General features: G+C 40.4%; 1 long non-coding RNA gene across 2 annotated transcripts; it reads left to right on the plus strand.

Annotated features, from left to right (window-relative positions):
- The first annotated feature begins 124 nt into the window (after nt 1-124).
- On the plus strand, nt 125-21,208 carry LOC103659159. 2 transcript variants are annotated; one of them, XR_005832999.1, is made up of 6 exons: nt 125-742; nt 823-939; nt 1,526-2,677; nt 3,198-3,324; nt 20,403-20,580; nt 20,897-21,208. It is a non-coding gene; the product is annotated as an uncharacterized LOC103659159 (long non-coding RNA). The 2 variants fall into 2 exon arrangements; XR_567412.2 differs by having other exon boundaries at nt 125-939.
- Nucleotides 21,209-25,898: the final 4,690 nt, after the last annotated feature.

Raw genomic sequence — 25,898 nt, forward strand, 5'->3', positions numbered from 1 at the left:
CCTACCCTGTCTTGGAGAAAGCCTCTATGAGTATGATGAAGCTCATCCACTATGGAAGCTTAGGAAAGGCCAAGTCACAGAAGCCAACATTATCGGGGGAGACTTGGTAAGACTCTCCTCCATTGGCTGAGTGTCGAATATTACTTGCAGCTCTCTTAGTCCTCCTGTTCTGATTTCATCCATGCTCACCAAGCACACTTCCACACTGCTTGACTGTGGGAGACAGTGTATCGATCTGCCAACTCAATCAATCTAACCTTTTTGACAGTTAAATTTTTCATTGTAAATGACTTATAGATCCATCCCTGTGAGCTGAATTAATGTAAATCTACTCAGGAGAGATGGCTCACCATCGGCATGCTGATATGAGTGGTCCGAATCTAGAGGTTTCATATCCTGGTATATCCACTAAGGTAAATGCCAACAATCAGGGCTTCGAGCAGTCTTTCTTTCTTTCTTTCTTTCTTTCTTTCTTTCTTTCTTTCTTTCTTTCTTTCTTTCTTTCTTTCTTTCTTTCATTACTTGCCTTCCTCAAGCTGAAACAAAAATATGATTTGCAAATATTTTCACGCAAGTGACTGTTTTCCAGCTCATATACACGAGAGCTCCCTCACTAGTCCTAGAGAGTGGAAGTGAGAAGACCAAGTTAAGACTTGGGGGAAGGAGGCACTGGGAGACTCTCAAGCTGTCCAGCAAGAAGGATAATTCTCATGCCACAACTTGGTGACAGATGACTCACAAGGTCAGCAGCCATGCTTATCAGAGACTTTGTGCCTCGATCATTTTGAAATATAACAGCCCCGTTTCCTGCATGCTTTCCAGTGCTACACCAGAATGGCTTTACCGAGACGACTGGAAACTATATAGTGCTGTACACCGGAAAACATACATGCATCGGCTTCAGATGGTAATGGGATTCCTGCCTCTTGCACAAGCAAGGTAGTGGATCTCGCTACCCCCCTACCTCCGCTTGTGACCTTATCAGATTTCATAAGCTAAGGAGACCTTGGCTGAGGCAGTTTGTGAATGGCAGAGGTCCAAGAAAAACCAGGTGCTACAGGAAGTGGAACGGGTGATTCAGTCAGGTGCATTCTTGCTTATGATTCAGGCTGACCCACTAACTCATCATTGTGAGTGGGCACTCTGCTTTCAGGGGTGCTTATGAATAAGATGTATAGTAAAGGTCTTAATCACTTTTGCTGACTGAAGAGCTTTCACAGAGATTGCTCTACGCAATGCCTTCAGAATTTCAAAATGGAGGAATCAATTCTATTGTGGTAGTAACTTATTGCTAATACCATTTTAGGTATGCTATATGCTTTACTTCCTATCTTTACTCAGTATTGACATGTAGAATATGCTATTAAGTACTCCAGGCATTTTGCTCTGAGGTAGTTTTGCCCTTGGCCGTGAGTAGAGTATATTTATTCCTTTTTTTTTTTAATTTGTCAGATCTTTGGACTTTAAAGCAATATTTGTAAGTAAAGTTATTTGTCTCATTTATTTGTTTATTCTCTTTCCTTAGGATTTAAAAAGGACTCTGAAGTAGAAGCAAATACATTAATAAATAAGAAAACTGAAGCAAGAAGAAAATACAGCTGAGAAAGTATGGCAGGAGAGGAGTGAGCAAACATATATGAAACTACGTATAACACATATAGCTAACCTGTAAAATACAATTACAACAAAACTAGTCTTGCCTAATTCAGAATAATGATTGAGCTCTTGCTCTTTGCCAGGAGACAGATCTGAGTTTGCATGTGAACTCCGCCATATACTAGCTATGTCGTTTTGGGCACATTGCTTGATGTCTAGACTATGAAATGCAGATAAGAATAAGACCTACTTCACAGAGTTATGAATGAGTATTGAAGAAGATAGCCCATGTGACATATTTAGCACCATGTTTGGTGCATAGTAAAATTTATCAAATGGCTGCTATTTTTATTATGATGATGATGATTAATATTAATTCCCATAAATGTATGATTGAATGGAGAAGTTCCCAGTTGCCTTTTTTTTTCTTAACAGCTTTACTGAGATCCAGTTGCTTTTAAAAAAACACTTATTCTTTTGAAGATTAGAAGAAACATGAATCCAGCAATCCATGAAGCATATGACATCATTCAAATCCATTTTTTTCCCAAGCACTGAGCAGGGTCTCTCAATGACACCCCTGGTCAACCTTCACGGCTATAACCAGGTTCCTGCTACACTTCGGCCATGTCTTGTCCTTGTCATTTTCAACTTTTCAAGAGTGATATCTATGATACCTAAAGGCTTTGCTGACTAATGCAGGGACCTGTTAACGATATATTCATTAATCTTATAAGCAATCTAAGTTTGTAGGGACTGTAGTTTTTTGTTCATCTTCATTCTGAAGTGACTAGAAGATATACTTGTCTTGGCTGCCCTTCTTGGCCTAGAAAAAAATGGAATCTTCCCAGGGCTTTGGCAAATATGTTGTACAACCTGCGGGGATCCTCACCTAAACCTTCTGTCTATTCTTCCTTCTTGAGGACCTGTCCCTGATTCTCTGCCACAGGCACAACCACCTACTTATTTAGAGTGAAACTTTGATCCTGAAATACAAGCATTATTGTAATGAAGCTGAAGTCGCCTTGGGCAAGATCACAGCTCACTATGAATTTGGGGAAATAAAAATCTGCCAAGGAAGGTACAACCAAGGGGGCAGGTGCCGGGTGTGGAAAGGGAGGGGACCTCACCATCCTTTCTAAAAATATTTTATGACATTAGGAAAAAAAGATCTAAGTACCATTTATTTCTTGAGGCATCTACTATAAGGAAAATAAATCACTCACCAAAAGCATCTTTTCAGGCAGCCCATAGTTTTCTTCCAACACTTCTTTTTAAAATATAGTCATAAAGTTTATGTAAAATTCAGGTAAATTCAAAACTAGCAGAACTTCCCATCTGAAAATAGATCAGCCATATTTTGGGGTGGTAAGCTAAGTGTTCACATTCTAGAAATGAGCGCATCAAGCCCTCCTTTACATTTCCCTAGCATCTTCTGTGAACCTTTGCCTTTAAGCAGATATTCAATTAAGTAGAATAGTTGCATTGCTAAAATAACATCTCTGTGCTGGATGCATTTGTCCTAGTAAATTCTTACCTGAGCAAATGCAGACCTTACATTTCAAACTTTTCTATGGTCTCTGAACTTGTTCTCTTCTCAGATTACCGAAGATGATTACTTTTGGTGGACTCCGGAGTCAGGGTGGGTTCAAGTCCCAGTTCAGACACTGACTAGTCGTGCACCCGAAAGTGGGCCATCTCCTTTTCTGAGATCTCCTCATCTGTAAGGTCAGCATTAATAATGTTGTGAAGGCTAATACCTGTCAATTGCTTTGTGTACCACCCAGCACATACGGCCGGTGTTAGCTACTGCTGTATGACAGTCCTTATTTCAGTGTTCAGTGTTAGGAGTATATAATTTATAAAAGGAGAAATTCAAAAGCCATATAAACTGATAAGGAAACATTCAAATTCCCTAACAACCAGATAAATGCAAATTCAACATTGATCATTTTTACTACAGAATTGGAGAGGACTGTTGAAAATGGTAATTTTCTACTCAGGCAAAAATACAGTTAAACAGGCAGGTACTCTTATACCGAAGTGTGAGACTGTAAATTGTTATAACCTTTTGGGAATGCAGCTTAATATGTATCAAGGGTTTTAAAAGTTTTCACACTTTTTGACCCTCTAATTGGACGTGTCCTTTAAGGAATTAGTCAGTGAGGCTGTCAGAGATTTTTATGAAAGCATTATATATAATAATGATAAATGTGAAACTAATGTGTGAAAAGAGATGAATGGTAAAATCTACCAAAGGAATGCTATGAAGTTTATATGGAGTTCTCAAAAAACACTTAAGGTGAGGAAAAATACTACAATATTACAGAACTGAACAGAGTATATGATCTCACTTTGTTATTACATGTGTATTACATGTGAGTGTTAGTGATGTCTTTTAGACATCTCCACGTGAATGGCTGATAGGCATCTCAAACTTGACCTGTCTACATCCAAATTTCTTTATTCCCAGCCCCCAACCCCTAAATCTCTCCTCTAGTCTTCTTCATCTTAATAAAAGGAAATCCCATCTTTCCCGTTGTTCAGGTCAAATCTTTCCTGAACTTCTCTTTTCCTTTCATACCCGCAGCCAATCCAGCCATCAATCCATTTGCCTCTCCCTTCAAGCTGTCTCAAATCTGACCACTGTCCATCTCAACTGCTTCTCTGGTTCAAGCCTCCATCACCTCCCCACTAGGTCATTGCAGAAGTGCCCCATTTGGGTGTTTGCATCAGCTCTTCCACCCTCTGTGCTCTTTTCCCAGTACAGCATCCAGAGGGAACGGTTAAAATATGTCTGATCATGTCACTCCTCTGTTCAGAACCTCCAGAATAAAGCCAGCTCATCCTGATTGGCATTTCTACTCACTCTCTGAAGTTATTCTCTACCACTCTTCTCAAACTATTGGTTTCAGCTACTCTAGCCCCTTGTGTTCCTTTCCATTGGTCTTTTCTACCTACTCTTCCCTCTACTGGGAATTCTTCACATGGCTGATGCCATCACTTTCTCTAGGGATTTATCTGTGTGTCATCTCCCCATGTGACCAGTCATATTAAAGGACCCCTGGCCTCCACTGCTAGAACCTCCAAAAAAGCTCCCAAGGTCCATTTGTAGGAGAACATAGGGTAATCAAACTTCCAAGACCCCAGACACATCCAGATGATACGCTGCAAGTGGCAGTCTGCCTTTCTTTAAAAAAAAAAAAGAGGACAAAAATGACCCCTGGCCTTACCCCAGTAGTTCCTCTCCCTACCCCCTTAGATAACCTTTACCACCAAAGGACTTATTTATGTTTTCCTTATTCATGCTCTCTTCCTCATAGAATATAAGCCTTCCGGGAGATGATGACTTTTTTTTGCACACTGTTGGCTCTCCATTACTTAGAATAGTGCCTGGCTTATTTGTTGAATAAATAAACAAATGGGCAAATAAATGACATATCTCTAAATAAATCAGATTTTTTAAATTTCCTTCTTTCCTTCTTCTCTACTTAAATTTTCAAAAATGAGATTTTTTTTTCTACTTTTATTATTAAAAAAAAAAAGAACCACTGTAAGTGTTGTTCTTTTTAATTTTTAACTTGGTAATTGTTGGTATTCAGGGACTAACTGAATACATGAGTCTTATGGTCTTTTCTATATTTTGTCTTGTGGAGATTACTACACAGTCCAAATCAGCCTGATAAAGAATAAGTTATTTGCCTTTCTTCAACTCTCATTTCCCCTTTTTCATGGCATTATTAAAAAATATCATATGTTCTGCACTTTCTAAATCTGAATCAGTATGTATTAGGCTGGTGGGTTAATTCCTTGCCCACCCTTTCAACTTATTACTGCCTTTGCTAGTAGTGTAATTGCTTTGCTGTTTGTAACCTCTCAATTTCTGTCTTCGCTCCCCACTTCTTCCAATACAGCAAATGCTATGTGGCAGTCGTGTGTCTGTGAACATTGGGAAGATGCTAACATCTATAGGACAGTCCAGGTTCTGGGAACCTGGCCTAATCATTTTACATATACTACATCTTTTTTTTTTTTTTTTTTAGAGAGAGAGTGTGGGGGGAAGGGGCAGAGGGAGAGGAAGAGAGAGAATCTTTTTTTTTTTTTTAAAGATTTTATTTATTTATTTGACAGAGAGAGACACAGCAAGAGAGGTAACATAAGCAGGGGGAGTGGGAAAGGGAGAAGCAGGCTTCCTGCTGGGCAGGGAGCCTGATACGGGGCTTGATCGCAGGACCCTAGGAACATGACCTTAGCCGAAAGCAGACGCTTAACGACTGAGGCACCCAGGAGCCCCGGAAGAGAGAGAACCTTAAGTAGGGTCTATGCCTAGTGCAGAGCCCAACACAGGGCTCAATCTTGCCACCCTTAAACCATGACCTAAGCCAAAATCAAGAGTTGGACGTTTAATTGACTGAGACACCCAGACGCCCCTATGCTATATACTTTTATTCTCAGAATAACCTTCCTTAGGGATGCCTGGGTGGCTCAGTCAGTTAAGCACTTGCCTTTAGCTCAGGTCATGATCCCAGGATCCTGGGATCAAGTCCCATATCTGGCTCCCTGCTCAGTGAGGAGTCTGCTTCTCTCTCTGCCCCTCCCCCATGCTTGTGATTTCTCTCTCTCTCTCTGACAAATAAATACAATCTTTCAAAAAAATTAAAAAAAAAAAAAGGACTACCTTCTTTAGCACTATTACTGCCCTATTTGACAATGAAGAAAGTGAGGCTCTGGGGTCTTTGGAAACTCACCAAAGAGCGTGCAACTAAGAAGTAGCAGAGAACACATCTGGCTGACTCCACAGCCGACAGTCTTTCCACTTTTTATAATGCTCTGTGGTTGCCTCCCAGCTTGCAATTTGTTTATTTCTACATTTATAGACTGCCTCCATTCGGAAAGGATTTGAAGGAGATGATGCTATTGTTATTGTTAACTCTGGCTTCTGCCGCCATTTTGCCCTAGCCCAGGAAGTTGGGGAGGATGGCATGGGCTGGAGATGCCATGTGGAAGAAAACTCATCCTGTCCCCACAACCCATTCTCCTTAGCATCAATACCAGGGGTGGGAAACTTGCAATGGAATCTGGGATGTGGGATGTGCCTGGTAGAGGCAGTGTTGGGGGTGTTTGCTATAGGGTGACTCTAAGCTTAGCTTGGTAATCACTATACTAATAGGTCTTTGACACAGAGCTTCCATTAGTCCTTTGTTGACTATTTTCTTTGTACAATTCTTTTTTCTTTCTTTTCCTCTCCTTCTCCTTCTTCTTCTTCTTTTTTTTTTTTTGGATAAATGTTAAACATATCCTTATTCAATCTTCTTTGTGGAAAAAAAACTTCATTGCTTTCTAAGAAGGGAAGAGAATGATAACTAACATCTGTGGAGTAACACTTTAAATGCATTATCTTGTTTAATCTTCACAAACCCCCATGAAATAGATCTCATTATCCTTTTTTTTAGCAGATGAAGAAATTAGGGTGGAGAAAAATTAAGTAATTCACATAGCAGGGCCCTAATGTAATTCTCTTGGACTTTAAAGTCTATTTTCTGTCCACCACTCTGTGTGTGCACTCTACTTTTTCATATGCAAGTACTGAGATATGTTGGGCGATGGCTCTGACACCCAGGGTCTTTTTAAAAAAGAACATGTTGGGGCGCCTGGGTGGCTCAGTCGGTTAAGCATCTGCCCTCGGCTCAGGTCATGATCCCAGGGGCCTGGGATGGAGCCCCATGTCAGGCTCCCTGCTCAGTGGGGCCTGCTTCTTCCTCTCCCTCTGCCTGCCACCCTGCCTGTCAAATAAATAAATAAAATCTTAAAAAAAAAGAACATATAGAATAATTTTAGAATTTAAGACTGCTGAGGAAACGAGCAATATTTCAATCAAGTAGAGAAACGTAGCCTCACACTGGGTTTCCCAGGAGGTCTGAGCATTGGCATGCCATTGATTATCTAATCTGTGACTTGCTTCGTGATTTGAAATAGGTCTCTACATGTCTGTTTGCAACATAAAGATGTTGATAGTCCTTACCAAATTAACATTACGAGGCCGGTTTGATGGATAAACATTTGTGTAAGAAAGTTTCAATGTTGATTTGTCTGGGACAACATGGGGGTTAACAAAATGGCTTCCTCGGCTCCTTTTCTTATCTTGACGGCTATAATTCTATTGCTAAACTTACACTGCACTCGTATGTTATTAATGATATATCACTTATCTAGAATGTGATCTTCTAAAAGTTGCTTGCACTTGGGAAGAATCAAGTTCATCTCTGCTGGTATTTAAGGGGCTGTAGAAGTAAACTAGTTCCACCAGTGTCGGGAAACTGTGAGTCATTTCATCTCTCGTGCTGACTCTGAATGGAGAAGGGCAATGTTCACAAAGAAACCGTATAATTTGTCACGTTGAGAACAAACTGATCTTGTTCTGATACTCTTGCAGAACTGCAGGTATCTTTATATGAGGAAAAGTTTTCAGAAATTAATAAAGTAAGGTTCAGCCTTGAGGAATGTGACTAACACATCTGAGATGAATGACTCAAAACTTGAGAAGGGGGGATGCTTGTTGTTCTAGCATTTAAATAGTTTTGAGTTACATGAGATTTTTTTTAAAGAAAATCGTAATAGTTCACTGTTTTCATATTTAAAACATACAAAAGTGTCTTTAGTTCATAGATTTAAACGACTGGACAGAAAAAGATAAAAGATATTATCCTAAAGGATAATATCTTAGTGTTGTTATCTCATTAGAAAGGGCAAATACTTGATACAATTATTTGCATACTGACCCTAATGCATGATCTTAATCCCATGATAATTTCTTAAGATATTTTTCTAATGTCCACATTTCCCTGAGTGCTTCAAGCCACTCCCAGGCGTGTGTGTGTGTGTGTGTGTGTGTGTGTGTGTGTGTGTGAGAGAGAGAGAGAGAGATTAGGTCTGTAGGCTTGTGGTGACAAGCGTATATACGAGTCCCTGCACGGGTAATAGCAGCCCATCAGGGATTTCAGACGTGAAGAACGTTGGAAGTGAGCAATGTTCTGTGTTTGATGACCTTTGCCGAACTGGAAAGCGCAGATTGGCAGAAGGAGTTTGAGCGCTCACAACTGTAGTCTTGGAGAGGGAAGAAACACACAACTTGTCAAATCCATAATTATAGGGAGTCAAAAACTGAGGGTTTCTTTATAGCGTATAGCCATCCTTTTATAATGAAACATGCAAGAGTTTCATCACACAGTGGGGTCCAAAGCGTTCTCTGTTTTGTTCTCAACACTTAGTGCTTAGCACATAGTTACTACTAAATACCTGTTAGCAACTGAGTAAGTGAGTACATGAATAAATGAGTAAATGATAGAAGGAGCCTCAGAGAGGTTGTGTAAGCACACACCAGGAAAAGAAAGCCAGGTGTTTTCTTATTTTTCTATTTTATAGTCCCTGTGAATTCTCTTTAGATGACTTAATCAATTCCTTGTTCTCTTTTAATCTTTATTCCTGGAAACACCAGCTGTTCTTAGATGAACCAGGTCCTTTTTCCCCCTATTTTCACCTCTTTCCCAAAGTTTTGCTTAGTAACTGGGAAAAAAGCAATTTCTTCCTCCACTCCACTTTGCCTGAACATGCAGCCACACATGAGTCACTCATCACTTCTAAGACACAATAGAGCTTTCCATTGCTCGTGTTTGCTATAAATATTTACTGCCCTGATCTCCGATTTACTTAATGTTAACAAAATGTCTGGGTAACCTCAGACCTTTGATATATCCGTACTAGCCTCAGTGTTTGTTTAAGATCTCAAAGTAAGGTTCTAAATTTGGTAAATACGGGATCCATTCCAGTTAAGTTAAGGTTCCTGACAAAGTTGAAAACACTGTGTCTTTTTTTCTGGAATGCTAGGTGTTGTTCTAGAGAATGTCTGTATGTCTATCCATCTATCACATATCCTCAAATTCTTCTAATGATCTTACAGAGTAGAAGATGTTAGCCCCACTTTTTTTTTTTTCCCAGATGGGGATGCTGAGACTCCAAGCAGCGGAGTAACTTTTAGAAAGTACTAGATCCAGGACTCAAAGTGAGATCAGTTTGAGTCTCCAGACCAAGTTCTTTCCATGACACTGTGAACTCACTTCTTCCCACTTCATATTTGTGGAGGCCATTTAAAGGCACAGGGACCATTAAGAACCAACCACCGTGTGCCTACCAAGACAGACAGCTGCTCATTACCCCTTGCAGGCCCATCGATCCTGGGAAGGCATGGAGAACAGGGGAGAACAGGGGTGTAGAAAGCTCTTCTCTTGCAATGTCTCTCAGACCTGTTTATACTATTACTGAATGGGAAGTAAAGTGCTATGACCTCTTCATATTGTCATATCCAAGGCTCATTAATCTCCCCTCCGTATCTGTGGAGACACTTCATTTTTACTCAGTTGAGTTCAGAATACCACATTGGGGTGGGGAGGTCAGGGCAATTGGTCAGTTATGTTTTAGAAGGCTTTTGCGTATGCTTTAACATTGCTGCTATAAAAATATTCTCACACTTTACCATTTTCACAGCAATCATTCACCTTCTCCATCCGAATACGATTTTTATTTCGCATAAGTAGACGTGCAGTGAGTGTCTATCTTATGGGATTTACACTGAAAGGTGTGACGAGGATATGAGTATACATAGTGACACCTCTACTCCCTTTCCAATGGAGGAGAAAGGCATGTAACCCTTGAAAGCTAAACCGAGATCAATGTTCTAAATTCCCTCATTCCTCCCTTCCATCAACAAACATTTACTAAGCTCTACTATGTGGAAGACATAAAATCTTAGTATAAAAGGCAGACTGATAACGTGAAGGATGTGCAGATAAGGAGTTATAGAAGAGACAGAACTTACAGAGAAGGGAACAGAGTAGGTTTTGTGAAGAATGTGGCCTTTGTACTGTATCTTGATGATTTGGGAGGGTAAAGCATCTTACATAGAAAAGGCTATGCAGATTTATAAGGAGATAGGGTCAGGTTACAAAAGGGGAATGGTAAATTGGCCAGTTTGAATGAAAGAAATTTGAAGAAAACAAGTGGGAATGAGGCTAGGGAGGATTAACCTCTTTCTGGAAGACAGGAACCGTGTTTGACAAGATTATTTTATGAGGTTCGGTATATACTCAGAGTGACGCTCAAACCTCACAAACCACGAGTGTAGATCCCTGTGCCAGAAGATATGTTTATGGAGGACTTGGTGGTGATGGTAATGGTGATGCCGACAGACATGGCGATGGTTGTGGTGGTCTAGGGTTCGGGGGGTAGAAGAGGAAGAGGGTATACAGTAGGAAAGGCAGAGTATTGGAAAGGGAATGGAGATCCCACATTTTTCCTACGTCACATTATTGGTGAAAGTCTATCTTAATTCTACTTAAGGCATGCAGCATCAAACATGGTATTAGACGCAGGGGAGACCATGGAATTGGTAATGCAGTAGATTTAATAGTTAGCTAAACTAATTAAAGAAGGCAGTGAATCTAATGAGAGCGATCAGGCCTCTTTCAAACAAAAGAAGACCCAATTAAAGACAAGTAAAACTGGTAACAAGGAAACAACCGAAGATATGTAATTAACCTGTAGAACTTAATGTCAGAAGATAGAATTAATGGGTAGTATTAATTTAAGTAGAACTGTTAGATGTAAAAAGCATTTGGCACTTACATGAACAAGCAATGTTATTAGTATCTAATATCCCCAGAGGTAAGTATCATTATCATTTGTTAATATCACTTAAGATGCTGAAATATATATTCTGTTGCTTCCCCTTATGAAGTTCAATAAATATAAGAATCTTCTACAGCCTTGAGTTAATTAGGAGCCACATGAATTCCATAGTATAACATCATTGAAATGAATAGAATCGACATAACAATTAATCCATGTTTTTGCTGCCAGGATTGTTTTTCTTTTTCCAAAGCTCTCGTTAATATTATTTTCAGCTGGTTTTCAATGTCCCTATGATGGCTTTCATTACTGTGCTAGGGAGATAATTCCTTAAAATAGCAGTTCTTACTGTCCAGCAGCTTTTCTTTACTCATAGGCTTCTTTCTTTTTCTATCCGTCACGATTCCAGATGTATATTCTTAAAAAAAAAAAAGGCCAACGTCCTTACTCAAGTCTTGTGTCTATTTATTCCTTCCTTCTAATAGTTGCAATTCCATATTCTAAAATCATTTTTTCCTGAACCCAATTCTTGCATTCATTCATTAGTTTGACAAACATTTGGGAATGCTGCCCGGCAGTCTGGAATGGCAGAGAGAAGGATGGCTTTGGAGTTTATCCATCTGATGGGTCAGGGTTGGGATCCTGGCTACAGTACATAAGAGCCGGGTGGCCTTGGACCAGTTGTTTGACCAGCTTGAGCCTCAGTCTTCATTTGTGAACGTGGGTAGAAATACCTCCGTAGCAGGGTTCTTGTGAAGATGCGAGACAGTGTCTGTCTAGTACCCGACATACGGCGGACACTCACGAGGGCCGCAGTGGCAAATGCACTGGGCTCCTTTCGTTTTGTGCTCTTGTGCCTTACCAGAGAATTCGGAGCAAAGTGTCTTTTAGCTCTTTTTCTTTTCTGCTCCTTCTTTTTGCTTTCGATATATTTTACTTCTGGAATCTCATGTCATGCCTAACTAGACTCAGTCTCCTTAGTTCCTCCCAGGGGTCCTCCCTATTTTCCAGAATGGGGTATATTTGCATTGGTTGACTAGGCTACAGGAAAGGCCACTCCTGCATCTTCAGAGAGTTCACCTTGATGCAGACAGTTTTTCCTTGCCCTCTCTTCCAGATTTATAGGCTATCATGATGATAGGAAAGCAGAAACTTTATTTTATGAAATAATTTTGTTTGATTTACAGGAAGGAAATGACTTCATAAGGAGCTTTCTTCTAGTGTAAAGGTTCAAAAAGACATGAATGGTATTTCTGGAGTAGTAGGGAGAATTTTATCTGTTTGCTTTGTTGCTGGCTGCAAAATAGATAAAATATTATGAAGCTGTAACATAACAGAAAATGTACCTGCTTCTTTTCTTGTTGCTAGCTTATATTTTTAGTGCTTGGCTGTGTTTTGGCTTTGGGGTGTTTTAGAACTAGGTCAAATAGATATCGCACACAGACTTGAAAATGGGAGAAAAGCGGAGAAACATCCCCAGAAAAAAGATGAGAAACAGAGATAGATAGAGAAAGAGTGGAACAAAATTCAAGTTGCTAGGGTGCTAGGAATCAGCAAGTCCTGTAAGTTTTACTGAGAGGTCAGAGTTCGCAAAGCACAGGAGCTGAGCCAAGTGTGGCATCCGATGCCCGGTGTAGAGCATTCACTCAATACGTATCTGTTGACTGACTGTTGGCAACCACTTGCCGTCTTTCAGTTCTCCATAGAGGAGAGACCACTTTCTCCTGTTCCTTTTATTCAAACCTCATAAGGCAAAAACATATAACTTCTTAGAACTATTGGGGAAAGGCTTCCACCTTGTCCCCTCTCAAAGTCTCAAGAGCAACATGCTGAGGTAGGGCAAGGAGATTTTGCATATGTAGCTAGGGGCTCTAGGTCTCCCCCCTTTTCAGTCTAGTCTCCCTAGAGTTGGAGGGGGGAACTTGTAATGCTCCTGTCCCTCCCATCAAGGCACACTGGCTCAGGGCCCACTACCTACCATGTAGAGGCAGGTCAGAGGCCCACCTGGGCTCTGGGCCCCGATGGGTGCACTCGTTCTGCGGCCTTAGCAGTGCCTTTCCTCTTCACGGCTCTTCCCATAAGGGTTTCTACATCCAGATTTCTGGGAGATTTGAAGGAAGTGTCTTTTCAACTAAAACCCCAAATCTTATTTTCCAATCCAGGCTTACAACTAACATAGAAGATATTTGGATTCTTATCTGACTTTCGAGTATATGTTTCAGTAGGTGTCAGTCTCCGAGAGGGTAAGGGGACAAGGTGTGTTTAATGATCCTCCTTACAGAATGCAAACCTTCAGACCTCATTATCCCATGGCAAATTCACTAGGAAAGCTTGAGAAATAGGCCCCAGGGCTAATTTGTATCATCATCATCATCATTAGCAGCAGCAACAACAACAACAACAATAAAAACCCTTGGAGAAATATACACTGTGGGCTCAGCAGAGGTGGAGGTGTGGGTGCTTATTAAAGCATACTGTTCATTGGTCTTTTCTTAGTGTAAAATTTCAATGTTATGAGGTTGTTTATTGAACACAATTAAATACATATGCGTCGTCTGAAGTGTGGTGTGGTTGTATGAGGCTTGTTGAGACGCATGGATGCCCGGTGCCCTTCTACCTCCTCCTTTTCTCCTGGAAACCACTTTTCAACTCCTATGGCTGTCCTTATGGTATTCACCTCCTAATGACTAGTTCTGGATTTTGAGCTGTAGACGTTTCTTATTTACTTAGGCTTTATTTATTGACTTCCCACTTTGGAAAATAATGATTTGGGTCTCTTTTACATCCCATCTTCCGCCACACAAACAACGTTCCCATTCCCCATTCTCCTAATGTTACGTTGTAATGTTGGTTAGCTCAATCTTCAGGACTGCATTATTGTGATCATGAGAGAATTATTGGCAGCTAAATTCTATAGTATCATGCTATTGCTGTCCTTTGCACCACTTTTTGTTTTTTCATGGAATCAGTTTTTTTTTTTAAGATTTATTTATTTATTTGAGAGGGAGAGTGGTGGGAAAAGCAGAGGAATGCAAGAGGGAGAGAAGCAGACTCCCCACTGAGCACAGAGCCCAAGGAGGGGCTTAATCTCACAACCCCTGAGCCGAAATCAAGAGTCAGATATTTAACTGACTGAGCCATTCAGGTGCCCTGATTTTTCATTGAATTAGTAATTGTCATTAATTCAAGCCCAAACCTGTGCTTTTTTAAAAAAAGATTTTATTTATTTATTTATTTGTTCATTTATTTATTTATTTAGAGCGAGCAGGGGGAGGGGCATAGAAAGGAGAGGAGAGAGAATTTCAAGCAGACTCCATGCTGAACATGGAGCCCCACATGAGGTTTGATCTCACAACCCTGAGATCACGACCTGAGCTGAAATCTAGTGGGATGCTTCACTGACTGAACCACCCCAGGTACCCCCCAAATTTATGCTTTAATGCATCAGTTATTATTCTATCAGTGTAACTTTTGGAAGATGTCTCTCCTGGAGATGGCTGATCTCTCTAGTAATGACTGTCCTACCTTATTCTTGGTGCTTTACTGTCGTCTTGGGATCTCTCTTCACTGTAATCCTGAGGACTCCTTTCTGTCACTTTTGTGTTGAATCCCTTCCTTCCTGGACCCTAAGTCTCCCTTGTTCTTTACAAAGAGGACATCCTCCGTTAGCTTCCTGCCTAAAACACTCAGTTTGGAATAATCAGAGGTTATTTTCCCCAGAGATGAGTCTCTAGTCATAGAACTTTCCTCAAAGTTAATAGAAGTGAGTTATTTCTTATGATTCAAGATTTTTCCAAGCAGTTTTATATTACTACTGCATTATACTCTCATAAAAAGAACCATCCATGAGAACTTTATCTGAATTTAGAATTTAGCCTATTATGATTAAAAACTCAGATTTAATAACACTGAATACACACACACACACACACCCCATTACCTTTGAAAATCCTGTATGACTGACTGATGACACAGTGTTTCGTCTTCCTATTGCTGCTGTAACAAATTGCTACAAATTTAGTGGCTTAAAATAACACAAATTTATTATCTTACAGTTCTGGAAGTCAGATGTTTGAAATGGCTTTCACTGGGCTAAAATCAAGGTATGGGCATGGCTGTGTTCCTTTCTGAAAGCCCTAGGGAGGATCCATTTTTTGCCTTTCTTAGCTTCCAAAAGGTACTTTCATTCTTCGGCTTATGGCTCCTTCCATGTTCAAAGCCAGCAATGGCCAGGGGAGTGTTTCTCATGATGCCATCTTCCTGGATCTGACTCTTTCGCTTCTCTTGTCCCCATTTAAGAACCCTTGTGATTACACGAGGCCCACCCAGGTAATCCAGGATGATCTTCTTATTTTAAGTTCAGCTGATTAGCAAACTTAACTCCATCTACAAGTTTGATTTCTTCTTGCCATGTAATATAAATAGTCACAGCTTCCCGGGGATTAGGACATGGACATCTTTGGGTGGCCATTATTCAGCCACAACGTGCAGGAACTCTTCTTTCCTCTAAAATGTATTCATTTTTGGAATAAATATGACAGTCTTTAACTTTGCACCCTGAAACTATTAATTTAACAATCTAGGACAAAAAGTAACAATAATTCCTCCAATCTGAACTTGGGAAATGTAAATTGGCCAACAGCCAGCTGAGACAGTGCGTTTGTCCTCAGTTTACCAACTTCTTTGGCCTTGATAAAAACAGATACATTTCTGTCAGCATAAGTAGATAGAGAAAACATTATTTTAAATCATTTGGTCCTAAAAAAATCTCAGTATAAGTGGTTTGGTTCATTTTATAGAAATACAAGCTTTTACATTCTTCACACTATTTTAGGTGGTTTTGCTTGTGGATTTATTTCCTACAGTTTATTTAAAATAAAGTCATTAGTGTCCTTATACCAACACTGAAAAGGATTCTAACAGCAGTATACACCAACAATTAAAATAACAACACACACACACACGCATATACACACACACACACAGGACCACATACCTCCCTATTGTTAATGGTCTAGAAATCAGAGTCAAAATGGAGAGATTTGTTGTAAAGATATTAACACACTAATAATCATAGATTATTACTTCAAAAGATATGTCGAAAGTTAAAATAGCAGGCATTTTCCAGGAAAATGAATATGTAATACTCTGAACGGCTGCATCTTTCATTGGTCATTCTAAAAGGCTCATGCCTTCATTTCCTTTGTTTTGCTCAAGTCAGTAATGCAAATGTTAAGCTCCCTCTCTCTATTAGTGCCCCTTAGCAGTAAGTTGATACTTTGGAGCTTTTAAGTGGACCTAAATGGTTTTCAGACATTTTCATTTCTGTTTTCTACCAGCCAGGGAGACCCTAAGGTGGAGAGTCATGCCTTCTCTGTCACTTGTCACAGCTCCTATAGAGTCTATTATGGACTTTGTAAGATTTTTGTTATTCACTTGGGAATACAATGGTTGGTCAGTACTTGTCTGTAGAAAGGAACAGGAAAAAAACATTGTTTACATGGGGAAATGGTATGATTTCTAAACTACTGAACTGCATTTTCGAGGACTATTTTTGAGTTGAGACTCCGAGCGTAGAAAACTAAGGTTTTACAAGGTATCTTTGTACAGGGTTATTTTAGTTAAAATTAGCAATGTTGTCTCTTTGACCCCAAAGGTTCAAGAATCAAGTAAAATATGTTAGAGTTGAAACCATTCATCCTCCCACTCCCCAAGTTTCTAATTGTTTCAGGTGTCCGATTTAGAGACAGTCTATAAGATATTATGGGTTTCTAAACTATAAAATAACAGGCAACTCAGAAAATGTGTGTGGGTCATCTTCTGTCTCCAAAGTTGGTGAAGGAAATTGCAGTGGGTGACTCATTTCTCACAGATCCAGCATGTTAAATCAATGAGTGTGTTTGCTTGACTCTCGTCTCCTAATGAGCTGAAACAGATAGAACATTTCTCATACATCCAGATGGGATTATTTTGGAAAGTAAACTAATGCACATGCCCACACAAAATTCCTCTGCTATCTCTGGCCAGATTCTCTTAGCTGCTCCCCAAGATGATTTACCAGCAATATGAGACTGAGTTGCTCCTTAATATTATTGGTACCATAGGAATTCTTCCAGAAGACAAATTTTTCTATTTTGCTTCATTCAATTTAATAATCCCAGGTACAATATATTTTTTTAGATATTGTGAGTTTGTGTGTGTATCCATAAGTGCGGGGGAGGTTTAAGTTTTATTACAGTAGGTGGAATTCATTTAGTATGGTTATTTGACTTGGGATTGATGACTTATGTCAATGATTGCCAATATTTAAAATGATTTCACTTGGGTGCCTGGGTGGTTCAGTTGGTTAAGCATCTGACTCTTGGTTTTGCCTCAAATCATGATCTCAGGGTTGTGAGATTGAGCCTGAGATGGGCTCAGCATGGAGTCTGCTGGAGATTCTCTACCTCTTCTTCTCCCTCCCCCTCTGATCCTCCCCCAACACTTTCCCAGTCTTTTTTTTCTCTCTCTATCTCAAATAAATAAAAAAATCTTAAAAAAAAAAATAATTTCACTAAGTTTACTGCCCTTAATATGTAAAACTCTCTTGTAAGTCAGTAGGAAAAAGTATAAACAACCCAAAAGAGAAAAGGAATTTGCTTTGGTTATATAAACTGGAACAACTTCTAGAGTGCATTTTTTCGAGGTGTATGAAGAGTTTTAAAAAATATACTCTCTGTGCTGCCAGCAATTAAACTTCTAAGATTATGTACTAAGGAATTAATTTACAATAGCCATGGATAAGATCTTATGAAAATTTCACTGCAATGCTATTTATTAAAAATAAATAAACACAAAAACTTGAAATAGCCCAACTCTCCAAATATAGGGAATTGGTTCATGTTAGCTCAGGTCCTCCAAAAAACAGAAGCCAAGATAAAATGAGCAATACAAGAGATTTATTAGAGCAAATGCCAGTGAAGGGAAAATAGGGAGGGAGAACCATCAGAGACCACAATGCAGGTCTCACCCTTGTGAAAGAGAGGGGGAAGGAAGTTTGAGTGGAGGAGCCTTGGACAGTAGTTCAGTTGAACAGTTTTGGCAAGGTTGTTAGAGTCTTCAAGCCAAATTTGCCTATCAAAGAAGTCCTGTGTCTCTCAGGAATGCTCATGGGAAATGTGACCTTTGCTCAAATTCAGTGGTGATTCAGAGAGCAGCAGCTGAAGCCATCAGTCAGTTACACTCTATGCGATAGGAGATTTGAGAGGAGTATTTTTACAGCTACCAAGTGTTAAACAAGTTTTGACCTGACCACACACGGACTTAATCATTAAAGTGAAGGAGACGAGTAACTGTTGACAAGGAAAACTATTATAATTTATTTTTATTTACAATTATATGTTTACATTTATAGTTAAAAATTAATCTACCTAAAATGTTAACTAACTTTCTATCCTTTATCATATACATAAATTAATCCCAGATCATTTTTATACCTTTTAAAATTTAGGAAAAGGAGACAACTGAGATAAGAAAACAACCTAGAAAGACACTACAGAGACAATTCAGTTATTTCATATTTACTCTCAATTTTTTTTTCTTTCCTAACCTCTGATGATAAGTTTTAATCACAATAGCAGGAAGGAACTTATAAAAGTCTAAGGCTGTAACTGAGCCTGTTGCTTTAAAAGATTTTAAAATACAATTGATCTTATTTTCTGGAAAAGAAATGATGTATGTGTGGTGGATATAATGCTGAGTAGAGAAACAGACCTTGTCGATTACTTAAACTTTATATTGCCCCTAGGAAAGGCAAGGAGAATAACAGGGTACAATGAGTAATAGCAGTAATGAGTAATACTAGTTTACATTTTGATGAGTCTTGGACCTTCTCTCTCTGAACAAGGCCATGTGGATATGGGAGATCAGCCCCCCAAGGGTGAGGAGAATAGGTGGAGAATAGGAAAATCCTCCTGCTGAGGTAGGGTTTTATATTTGCCTGCTCTGTTCCATGTTCCCACACATCCACCTGCAAGTACATCATTCAATGATGATTAGTAATACTGTGATGATGACCTCTGTATATGTGCCAATTCGCAATTAGCTACTTCAGATTAAAAAATGGAATTTTAGAGCTGGAAGCAACCTTAGACTACACTAGTCCCGTGATAGTCTATGAACAAGAGTCCCATGGTCAGATAAGCTTACATGTTGCTACATAGTGTAGCCCCCCAACTTACGGTAGTGATTAGTACATTAAAAGATATGAGAAGTCCTCTTGTAAAATTCCATTTAACTTTGCTTAATATAGTGTTTCTGAAACAGAAAAGTAAAAATCTTTCTCCACGTAATACCTACTAACCCAGTGTGTTCATGGAATGCCCTGGGGGAAACCAGAATCTTATCCTACCTTTTCATTTTTTACGTGAACTCTTTGAGCCGAAAGGGTTCAGATGACCTGTCCCCAGTCACAGAGATGGGTTCTGGAAGCTGTCCTGAGGCCACGGCTGGCTGGATCAATAGTGACACTGTCAGAGCTCACGTGGCCATTTTGCCCTCCGTAGATAAAGGTAGTTAAATGGAGTAGACCTTTGGGAACTTGAATAAAACCATCTCAAGTAGCTGCTTCAGAAAGGATCCAAATTATTGTGAAGTATACCAAAAGGGCAAGTCGAAAATAAGATTCGTTATCGCTTTGCTTCCTCCTCAGCTCCTGTTCTCAGGATGTGTTTGAGATTATTGGGCCGCAGAGCAAACTTCCGTGAGGAGCTGCTTCTGAGTAGCAATTTATTAATTGCTTCTGAAATGATTTTGAGTTATGTTTCTCTTATTGGATTCCATTGTGGAATGCAACAGAGTGCGCTGCTTTTTCTTTGATGCTTTTAGAGTTATTATGGAAGTATCTATTTGGCCAAGTGGAAAGCAGATTAAAAAGCAACCGTCGAAATGTACGCGTTGGGGTGATTGCAGATTCTTCCTCTCCTCAGGGAGACCGAGCAGCTGTACCCTCAGGTTGCCCCTTCTCCTGCCTTGAACGCTGAACTGATTTCCCAGAAGATTCGAAGTAGATTGATGTAGGGGTGTGCAGGCTGGGGGTCAGACCATAGGCTAACTGGCTCTTTCAGTTGTTGATGTTTTTGTTAAAGTTTCCAGTGATCTTGATGCCTCATGTTGAGTAAGAGATCCAAGAATGTAGCCAGGTCGCTGGACTGAGACCAACTACACAAAATCTGCAGCTCTGCTGGGCTCGCACCAAGAAACACAGGTGGTCTTACCGAGCCTCTTCAATCCTAGCCTGGCCCAAGAAGAGCAGCAAATACCTGGGTGTGTTTATTATTCCCTAACAAATATTTTCCCATTTATTTCATTTTTAAAACAACCAAAGACAAAGCTTATTCAGCTGTAAAAATGAATTTATGTCTTGATTCGGTTGACTTTTCTTTTGTATTTTTCTCAGTAAAAGGGAAAGTGCTGGGGAATAGCAATTATTTATACAAGGCCATCAGTTAGGGAGCCCTTAAAAGAAAAGTGTAACCTGACATTTTTTTTTTTTTTGCAGCGGGTGGAATAAGGGTCTCCTGGCTTACTCAATTATTTCTGGACTCTTCCACAAAGACCCTCTGAATGTTTGTTTCCACAGAGATCTCGACAAACACGAGAGACTCATCAAGCGGAGTGAATTCCCTCAGTGAAATCGCTCTCCTCTGCCAAGAGTCAAAGGTCATCCCAGTGGAGTGCCGTCTTCGTGCTCAGCCGCTACGGAGTGTCTGGAACAGAGTGAGAACAAAAATTATCCTCGTTTGGTGCCCCCTGACTCTTTCGGGAAGAATCCCAACCAAGCTGCCACTGGGAATTCAGAGAACACATTTGAAGACTGGGGAAGGGCCAGGCTAAACAGGGGAGAATGGTGATGTAGAGACAATAAGATAAAGAAAATAAATGACTCAAAGAGGAGTTTTAAGCCAATATTTACACCCATATTGCCGTATTTACAACTTAAACACCATGCCCTGAACATGCAGGAAGTAAGTTTTTATGAGTCTCTTAATGAATGTTAAGTCAATAATATCCCAAACAATGGGCCCCAGTGAACTTTCTTATGAAGGCCATACAGTGAGTTATTCAAATGTAGTCAGAGTCCGTTGAACTCTGTCATGCACATTTTTAGAAGAGGGATTTTCAAATTCGCCGTTGCAGATATGATAGAAAGCTTTGTAGACCATGACATAGAATTAGAAGAAATTATTCAAAGAAACCATGGCATAGAATTACGAGACTCCTCGCAGGCCTGACTAGAAACATCCACACAGCAGATTTTATTGTCAACAGAAGCGATGGTCAAACAGCAGGTGCCACCCTCCCCACCATCCCCAGAGAATAATTACCCATACAGATAAAACGAATTAAAGGGCTAATTAGCAAAATCATATGCACCCCTGGGAAGTCCATGGCAGCCAGGCAACTGAGCAGACAGAGTGGACTTTATCAATTGGTTGGTGCCCTGTAATCAGGGACTGCTGTTTTCCCCTTTTGGTCTCAGAGACGTCTGACCCATATTGGCTGACTGGCAACGTCCGGCTGCAGGATCAATAAGGCAGAAACACTCTGAGCTCCTAAAACACAAGCCCAGCCAAACTGCCCCTGAACTCTTTGATCTTCGTGATCTCAGAGAGAGCACTTCTAAAACTTTGATTTATTTTTTGGGTGCCCCATTGTTCGGTGTCCTCTGGTGGTGTTTAGAAGCATAATAGCAAATGACAGTCCTGCCTAGTCTTTCTGAAGATGTCGAAGACCGTGCCCAACCGACCTCCGTCCGGGACATTCCCATGTGCCTATCGTGCCAGATAACCGGCATCGCAGGGGAGACCTCGTATTTTGACAACATTCAGTCTGGGAAATTCTGACTTTCTAAGAAGAAAAAAAAAATCCCTCTGATCACAAGTCCTCGGATGGCTCACATACCAATGAGTAGAAAATGATTGCATCTACGGAGAGTCAAATAGAGCATCACAGCCAATTCTCTACCCCAAAGACTCAGGCTTCATTATTACACAATTTAGAGGCCAACCTCATTATCACCCAGTGTAAAGAGAAAGTTGTTTATATAGCTGCTAGCCCTTCTTCAAAGGAAAATGTCATTATTCAGGCAAGTGTTACTGGAGAGGTGTAGAGGTGGGACCATTGGTAATAGACAAAGGTTCAAATGGTGACGGGGCGGGGGGGGGGGGGTGTGCAGGCCGCAGATGTACAAACACATCTCCCGGGCCTCTGTTTCCTCGTTGGCAAAACTGCTATAGTATCTGTCTGTCAGGGTTGTAGTAACAATGAAATATTTGTACATATGAAATTATCTAGCTTATTGCTTGGCAACTTTCATTAATTGAATCTGGACAACTGGTTCTTATTACCAGAGATTTCTATTGATAGAAACCTGTGGTGGTTTTCCAAATGTGTATACTCGTGAAGGAACGTGAGAGAAAAAAGCAGCTAATAATCATCATCTTAATATTATTATGAAAATAGTTTGGACTTCACTCCTCTCAGCGTTCCGCAGAGCAACCTTTGAATGCCACTAGAATAGGCCAGGCATTTGAGCTTGTTGGCCAGGGAGAATCCCTAATAGAAGCAGCGAGAAAGAGAGGTAAGAAAGTGGGGGGGGAGGGGAACTGAGTTGAATCCTCCTCTGTTAGGTATTTTTACCAGAATCTCCAGGCAAAATGTGTCATGGTGGGCAAGTGCCAAAGACGACATGGGTGCTAAGGGAAGACAAATTAGAACATACATTGATGAGTCTCAGGAGGGTGAAATGAGTTAGCAGATAAGAATAGGTATTTCCCCCTCTAGGCTCTAGCCTCTTACTTTTTTCTTTTTAGCTTCAACATGTCTTTAAAATCGACCCCGGTTTATATTATTAATTGACTGAGGTACTTGTAGGTCTCCGTGCGGCAGGTGCAAGAGTCTTCAGGGGAGGGGAGCTCTGGCCTGGAGAGAAATGAGCTGATCAGGACGATTGTCTCATGTGAGCTCATGGGAGACATGCTGAGAGTGGAAGGTGGAGCCCGGGGTCGGTCTCTGCAGGGTAAAGAGGATCAGAGGGCGCCCAGGCGAGGACGAGGCTCTGGGAACACACAGCAGGGTCCAGGGGAGCAGGGCAGTGATCTTTCCTCACCTGTGTAACAAGCCAGGAATGGTGCACAGCTTAGAAGTGCTCCTCCTGGGAAAGCACACGCTTCCGTTATGGGGATAGAGGTAAATGCATAGCCAGCATTTTGTTGCGACCCCCAGAGCGTTGTGTTTTAGGTGCTCAGTCCCTCCGATACTGCTGTTGAGAACTGCAAATGATCTCTTCGAGCATGTTTGTTCTAAATGAAGAAAGCGTGACTCTCTGGTGGAGATCCTGTGAAATTTCCAGACTCCAAAAGATTTTAGGAAAAGGTGCTCATGGAACATCCATAGTCCAGTGATGGGAATTTGGGAAGAAAGTGACTTTTTTCAATCTCAACTGTTTTAATAGGTCATAGAATAAGAATCAATGGGGGGAAAATTGGCCTGGGGTGTAATTCACAGCTTCACATATTAAATTCAGCATTGTAGTTTCTTAATTTTTAAAGTACAGTTTGTACACGATATGGTAAATCTAAACGATGTAAAATAGAAGGAAAACTATTGTTATCCCATTGTCATTCTAAGGAAAGTACAAATGGCATTCAATAAAAATAAAGTATATTAAGATACATTTATTTACAGGTATCCCCAGCTTTTAGAAAGTTTGCATTATGCCACTTCACTTTTACGAAAGGCCTATATTAGTACCTGTTTTCACTAACAGAAAGAAAGAGATGAATGTTTTCACTTTTAAGAGCAAAGGTGAAAAGCAAAACAGTGTTTGTTTTGCAGTGAGCCCGCGTAGAGGCAGTGTGCGCTCCCAGCGGTGAGTGGGCCCAGCAAGCCCCCGCCCCAGGAACAAAGCTCAGTATCTCAGCATCAAGCTTCCAGGTCTTTGAACAGTCTGTGAGCATCTGTGCTTTGTCTTTTTTTTTTTTTTTTAAGATTTATTTATTTATGAGAGAGAGAGAGAGAGAGAACGATCAGGGGTGGGGCAGAGGGAGAGGGGGAGAGAGAGAATCTCAGGCAGACTCCCGCCTGAGCTCGGAGCCCAACATGGGGCTCGACCTCATAACCCCAAGATCACCACCCAGGCCAAAATCAAGAATCAGGCACGCAGTTGACTGAGCCACCCAGGCACCCCAAGCATGTGGGCTTTGTCTTGATTTATTTTGTGCATCCAGACATGTCTTAAGGTACCAGAAAAGCCTAAAAGGGTTTTTTGGGGGGAGGTCTGGAAACTCTAAAAAACTTTTTCAGGGGTGCCTGAGTGGCTCAGTCTGTTAAGCATCTGCCTTCGGCTCAGGTCATGATGTCAGGGTCCTGGGATCGAGCCCCATGTGGGGCTCTCCACTCAGTGGGAAGCCTGCTACTCCCTCTCCCTCTCCCTCTGTGCTCGAGCTCTCTCTCTCAAATCAATAAATAAAATCTTCTTAAAAAACCCTTTCTCATATATTATTGGCAATTGCTCCTTCAATTTATGTCATTTCGGCTTTGGAAGTTTTCTTATCTTTTGGATAGTGGGGGAGACCTGTATTCCATTATCATTTTAAGCTATAACCGTAATACTGCTTGCTCATAAATTCACTCTTCCAGGGACTTGTAACAATTCTTTTCAAAACGAAGTCATGGAGTATTATTAAAACACTCTGCTTTTTATGTGGATTTTTTCCTTTTACGTACAGATATAAGAGTTCCTTCACTCTTGTTCTTTATGCATAGGATTCCAAAAATATGTTTGTAGACACTTATTCTACAAGATGCTTGTAGGTATTTCTTAAAGAAAGTTTTACTGTCAAAGAAGTTTGGAAAATTATGGGTTCAACAAAGAAGTTTCTTAATAACAGTACTTTCATGAGCCTTTGTTATGAGTATGTTCATGAAGAAATTTCAAGAAAGTTATCCAGAAAGAAATGCTTCCAAACATAATTTGTTTGAAAAACTTGATTTCATGGTAAATCTATTACCATCTCTCAGGACTAGTATTCTGAGCAAAAGGGCTTGAGAAATGTTGCTTCGTGCTTATAGACAGAAACAACTAGATTTGTACTTCATATGTTTGCAGAGCTACTGGGTTCTAACGTTCTGAAGGCAACTTCATTAGGGTTAAGGAAAACCAAAATGCAGCATGAGTATGGAAGACCTGTTACCCTAATATTTTGTTGCTTTTCAAAATGAACATTGACAAAAGAGCTTAAGTTAGAATTACCAAGTTAGGAAAATGTCACAGTAAATCCCATTTCCCCTGCTCTCCCACTACCAGGGCAATAGATCAGGCAATAGGGAGGCACAGCCTCTGAAAAAGAGCATGTTCTTGCTGGGGTGTGTATGTGTAATTCTTTTTATATGTACGTAAGTAGACAATAACAGTTTAACCATCTATAGGTCAACTGTCCACGGCCACTTTCGCGTCGGCTTCTGTTCAGGCTCATGCATGCCCAGCACTGACCAGCAACATCGTCAGTTTCTTGTGTGGGATGAGGAGCAAGGAGGGCTTGTGAAATTGATGGAATGGGGAAGATGGCCAGTCCTCTACC

This window comes from Ursus maritimus, unplaced genomic scaffold (genome assembly GCF_017311325.1).
Source record: "Ursus maritimus isolate PB19 unplaced genomic scaffold, ASM1731132v1 scaffold_10, whole genome shotgun sequence".
Classification (NCBI taxonomy): domain Eukaryota; kingdom Metazoa; phylum Chordata; class Mammalia; order Carnivora; family Ursidae; genus Ursus; species Ursus maritimus.